The sequence below is a fragment of the Perognathus longimembris genome, chromosome 9 (assembly GCF_023159225.1).
Source record: "Perognathus longimembris pacificus isolate PPM17 chromosome 9, ASM2315922v1, whole genome shotgun sequence".
Taxonomy (NCBI): Eukaryota; Metazoa; Chordata; class Mammalia; order Rodentia; family Heteromyidae; genus Perognathus; species Perognathus longimembris.
Window position 1 is genome coordinate 42,733,471 of NC_063169.1, and position 5,796 is coordinate 42,739,266.

A 5,796-nucleotide genomic window follows, 5' to 3' on the forward strand; every position below is an offset into this window, starting at 1 on the left:
CCACAACCTGAGTTCAAGCCCCAGGACTGGATAGAAAAGAAAAGAAAAGAGAAAAGAAAGACAGAGAGAAGAAAGAGAGAAAAAGAGATAGTAGAAGAGACCTACTTCTTTTTGACATTCTTTGCACATTTTCCTCCCTCCTTTTCCCTTTCTGCATCCCATGCTTTCTCTCATCTCACTTGCAATTTGCACATGAAGAAAATAATCATTGCTTTGTGGAATCTCATGACAATACAAAACAAGAAGAGCAGCAACCCAGAAGGAATGGCAGTAGTTGCACATACACCACAGGGATGACATCTAAGCATTTAATTAAATCAGCATTTTCCACAGAAATTATAGAATATCTAAGATGGAATCACAGCTGGGGGATTGTTGGGCAATCATAGCAACAAAACCAAAAGTCAGATATTTTTCTTACTTGTTTTTAACAAGGGCATTAGGCAAGCAAAGGAGTTTTCTCTCTCTCTCTCTCTCTCTCTCTCTCTCTGTCTCTCTCTGTCTCTCTGTCTCTCTCTCTCTCTCTCTCTGTGTGTGTGTGTGTGTGTGTGTGTGTGTGTGTGTGTGTGTGTGTGTGTTGTGAAGAGTATCAATAGCAATCGGTTTTAGGTATTTTAACTCTGGTCACAAAAAGAAGTTCCTTCAACATGTGAAGTAGCAAAACTACATTTCCTTCTATAGGAATGTAGCACTGCCATGTTTGGGGGGCACAAATCTTGTAACAGAGACTGTTAGTGGACATAGCATGAGGACAGTGGCTATCTAGAGACACAAACACAGATGAGAAAAGTGGAGGGCAGAGGACCCGGGATGGCCCTTCTTGTGCTCCTCTCCTAAAAAGGTACCCTTAGATAGCAGTCAAATTGGGGTGTGCACAATTTACCAATTGAAAAAAATGAATTCTTTTGGATATCATCTTTGCTATTGGTATGGCTCCCTCCATGAGGCATTTCAAACAATTTTTCCCAGAGTAATAAATCTTGCTGAGGTGCATTTGGGGGATCATAAGCATAATGGTGGGAAGTTACTTTGGGGTTTTAACTAAAATCCTTTTATAGCTTAAAGGCTAATTATATACATTCATGGATGAATGCCTATATATGTGGATGTATACATCTACTCATACATATGAGCCTCAGTTTTAGCACAATTTATCCAGTAAATAAAGCAATGCTTGCGACAATTGTCTATTTCTTTTCTATTTTTAAATTTATATTTGTTTTTATTGTTTTGAGGCAAGTTCTTGTTAGTTAGCCCAGGCTGACTTCAAACTTACTTTCCTCAGCCTCCCAAGTGCTGGGGTTATAGTTGTATACTATCGTGCCTGCCTCCAATCCCCTTTTCTGTTTGGCAATTTAGTGTTTTTTTTTTTTTTTTTTTTTTTTGGCCAGTCCTGGGCCTTGGACTCAGGGCCTGAGCACTGTCCCTGGCTTCTTCCCGCTCAAGGCTAGCACTCTGCCACTTGAGCCACAGCGCCGCTTCTGGCCGTTTTCTGTATATGTGGTGCTGGGGAATCGAACCCAGGGCCTCGTGTATCCGAGGCAGGCACTCTTGCCACTAGGCTATATCCCCAGCCCCTGTTTGGCAATTTATATATTGAGTTTTACTGAGTCTTCTTTTTCTTCTCTTTGGGTGATATAAATAACTCTCCTTAAGCTTTTAAAAATAATAAAAAAGCCAATTTTACTTGATATATATTAGGCACTAGAGCTAAGTCACATTGCTTAAATAAAAATATGTATACATGGTTTGTGTAGGAATAGAAAAAATAATGAAGCATGGCAGAACTTAAAATAATATTTACATTGGACCTAACGTATTATATAATTTCAACGGAAAGCAACATGTAAAGACCAGATCTTCTTAAATAAGTAACTAAAAAAGTTACTCCTTTATTTAGAAAACTCTCAAGTTGGGCCTTAACCTTCCACCATACATAGAATTCCAGATGAGTTGCATGCTTTAATGTGAAAAGTAAATTGCTTGCAAAAAATTATAGAAGCTTTCAATATTCTAAAAGTGAGAAAAGTTTTTCTAAGAAAAGTTCAGCCTCCAAAATGAAAAATTGATAGGTGTGTTACATTAAAATTAAGTCTTTCCAACAACGATGACAGACCAACTGTATAATTGGAATCATTAAATGCCAATAAGAGTCTTTAAACTATCTAGATTATAAAATGGATTTATACAAAACAACAGTGAAAGAGAGAAAAGCCAACATAAAATAAAAAATGACAATTGATGGAAAGAAAAACCCTGTAATAGGAAGTTAAGAGGGCCAATAAATATCTAATGATTCTTAAACTCACAAAAATGATGCTTAAACTCACAAAAATGAGAAACAACAAGTAAAAGAACCGATCACCCCTGTAGAAATTAGAACATCAGATCCATAAATGTAAAGTGTGGGTACATACACGAGGAGATAGGAACTTGAGCATTGCTAATGAACACATCTAGCAAAAGCCAGTCTAAAAACACAAGGGGGCTTGGAATGTGGCTTAGTGGTAGAGTGCTTGCCTAGCATACACAAAGCCCTGAGTTCAATTCCTCAGTACCAAATAAACAGAAAGAGCCAGAAGTGGTACTGTGGCTCAAGAGGTAGAGTGCTAGCCTTGAGCAAAAACAGCTCAGGGACACTGATAAGGCCCTAAGTTGAAGCCCCAGGCCTGGAAAAAAGCAATGAGGCAACACTTACCCCCTAAGTAAGTCAAGGCTTCATATTCCTTATGTATTCCACTGCCATCCCTGAGCATATTTTTCAAATAATTTCTTATTCAGGTTCATAAATATGTGTGTAAAAGGAAACTTACCACAACATTTAAAAAATGTTATTAAGCAATTGGAATCACCTTATGGCATGGGCTCATTGTTCTAAAGAACCAAGAACTACATCTAGTGATGTCCTTGCTGACAGAGACTTGACATAAACAGGATATCACACACACACACACACACACACACACACACACACACACACACACACATCTTTATGAAGCTATCAGTTATTCAACAATGGGGGTCCCACTTGGATGAGCTTATCAATTTAATGACTTCCTAAAGACATTATTACCTTTAAATATAAGAGTTAAAGTTCTGTGCTGTTAATACGTCATGGTGGTGATTAATTTGTGACATGAACTTTGGGGGAGCCTAGATACAATCCTTGTTTATCTTTTCAAACAGATGCCCCTCCTTTAAGCCTGATTCCAATTCTGATTCCTTTGTACTCTATTCATTTTAACAACAGCCAGCAGGTATTTTGTGTCTTTGTCTCTCTCTGGAAAGACATAGGCTCGCTGTTTCATAGAAATCTATTCCCACAAGAACTAATTCATTCCTGAAAGACATAAATTATTTGAAGAGACCACACTGCTTTCTTTCTGAGGGCACATGACCTGCCATCTCCCATCAGACCCATGTCTTTCAACTCCTATTATTATTATTATTACTACTACTACTACTACTACTACACCATTGCTGTGTTGCAATGTGAGTTTGAGCAGGGGCAAGTCACATTGAAACCATAGCAATACTATCTTTAATTTCATTATTTAAAACATGAATAATGTTGACACTACATAAATGCATTCTAGTGGGGGAGCTTTATAGGTATATTAGCAGCTCTTAGGATTACCCCATAAAAGTTACTTTCTTTATCATTAAAAAGAACATATAACTGTGCATATATTTAAACAAACCATCTTTGAGAAGGAAATAGAAATGAACACAAATGTGATAACATTTAAACTGTTTCATTTTTGAAGGAAAGAGAAACCAAAAATTAAAAGTAAATAATGCTCTGCCTTTTGACACTTTCAAATGCCTATTAACATTAGCTGATGCTCATAATATTAACTCTCATACACACACATGTAAATATACACACTATTTTCCTTATAGGAACTGAGTCACAAGAGAGCTGTCTAAGGTCACTGAGTGAGTCAATAACTTTGCTCGGAATACAAACCTCAGGTGCTGACTCACTGCATTCTAGGTGGTAAGCCTGGGCCTCAGACCCCACTTGTCATGCCCAGTCAGTTTGAAGTCAGCAACTGACTTAAGAAAGCATGAATGTCTTCCAGCACATTCCATGGAATTCTATAGACACGGAGATATAGCCTTATGATGCTGCTAGTTTTCATGAAAAGAGACTGTGAATAATCCAACCGAAGGACACTAAAGCAATAGGAAAGAAATAATTTCTTTGGAAAAAAGTTATTACATTGCACAGGCTGAAACAATCCACATAGGCTCGGAACTATGTATGGGCAACATCGCATTTTGCCAAAATTGAACTTCTCTGTTCCGTACTCCTAACAATCCAAGGGACACCAGTCTCTTCCTATTCTGTCACGTGACCCTAATTGTCTCATTACTTCTAACTGTAAATGAAAAGAGATATGCAGCTGCTGAAATGACTCGGAACTTTGTAGACAAAGGTCCTTGAAGTCACTTATCCTGTCAGCTGTTTATTTCACACATTTGTAGTTTGTGTATTGGGCACCATTCTACCTGTTGAATACAATATTGTTCTCATGACACTTTTCTCCTCTTATGTGGGTTACTGGAAAGTGATAATAATATTATTTACACCTTTTCTATAAAAATTAAATATCATGAAACAAAACAGCTAATAGAACACAAGGAAAGAGAATCCATTATCTTACAGGTTCGAAAATTAAAAACTAAATATTCTTTCTTTAGATCATTACTGTACTTTTGAACATTGTAGAGGTTATGCAAATAGATATGGATTAGCATAAAATTTTAAAAGAAGCACGAATTGCATGAAGACATGTAAATTGTTTGCCATATACTGAACATGAACTGTAGTTATTGGTGATAAAATATGTTTCTAGTCATAACAGTCATGACACCCTTTACGGGTTTGAGGGGTCGTTCTATCAAACAAAGAATTATGAGTCAGGAAAGGTGGGAGCAGAGGAAAAGTTCATTTGAAAGTGAGAGTCAGGCCCTAGGAAAAGTATGCGGACGGAATCCTGGTTACTAGTGGGTTGCTTTAAGTCCTGAGCAAAGTAAGACTCCCAGTGGGAAGGGCCGCTTATGCCATATGAGGTCCTGTCCACCAGCTTCCTAGGCAAGGAGGAACAGGAGGAGAGTACAGATTTCCCAAGACAAGAGAGTGAAAAGTAGGACCCAGAAATCGCTGGCCCACTTGATGTGCTCCTGGGGTGCCCCTTAATATCCCTTTGGGTGATTCTCAGCTGTTCTGAGATCTTCTGGGATTGCTGTCCAGCTCACTTCAAAGGACAGAGAACCTTGTCGTTGCAGGGTTTGCTCTAAGGTTGTCAGGAGCATTTTCTCTGCCAGGGCCTCTATCTCTATCTTCCAGGCTCTTCAGGAAAAGGGTCTCCCCCAGGCCACTGACTCTCCCTCAATACAAAAATATGGATAGGTATGTCTTTTGAAAGTCAGCATATATGTATAGTCATGACAGAACTGAACTGAACTGAAATACTTGATTAATTCGATTCCCTGTTAAACCCCACAATAGATACTCAGAATCAGAAGATTACTGACCATGCACAAGTGACTCTGAATACCATTTTTAAAGTGCATGTAGCTCCATTGGAAACCAGGAAATTAGAGAATCGGAGTCCTATGGTTAAGAATATATGTGTGATACTCATGATAAATTCAAGATTTGAAACTGACTTAGAAAGGTTATATATTTTTTCTTATAAGTGTGATGGCAAGACTAAAAAGAAAAATACTAACATTCTCAAGTGGAATAAGTTATACTGAAAAGAAAATGCCTCACTTAGGGTTCCT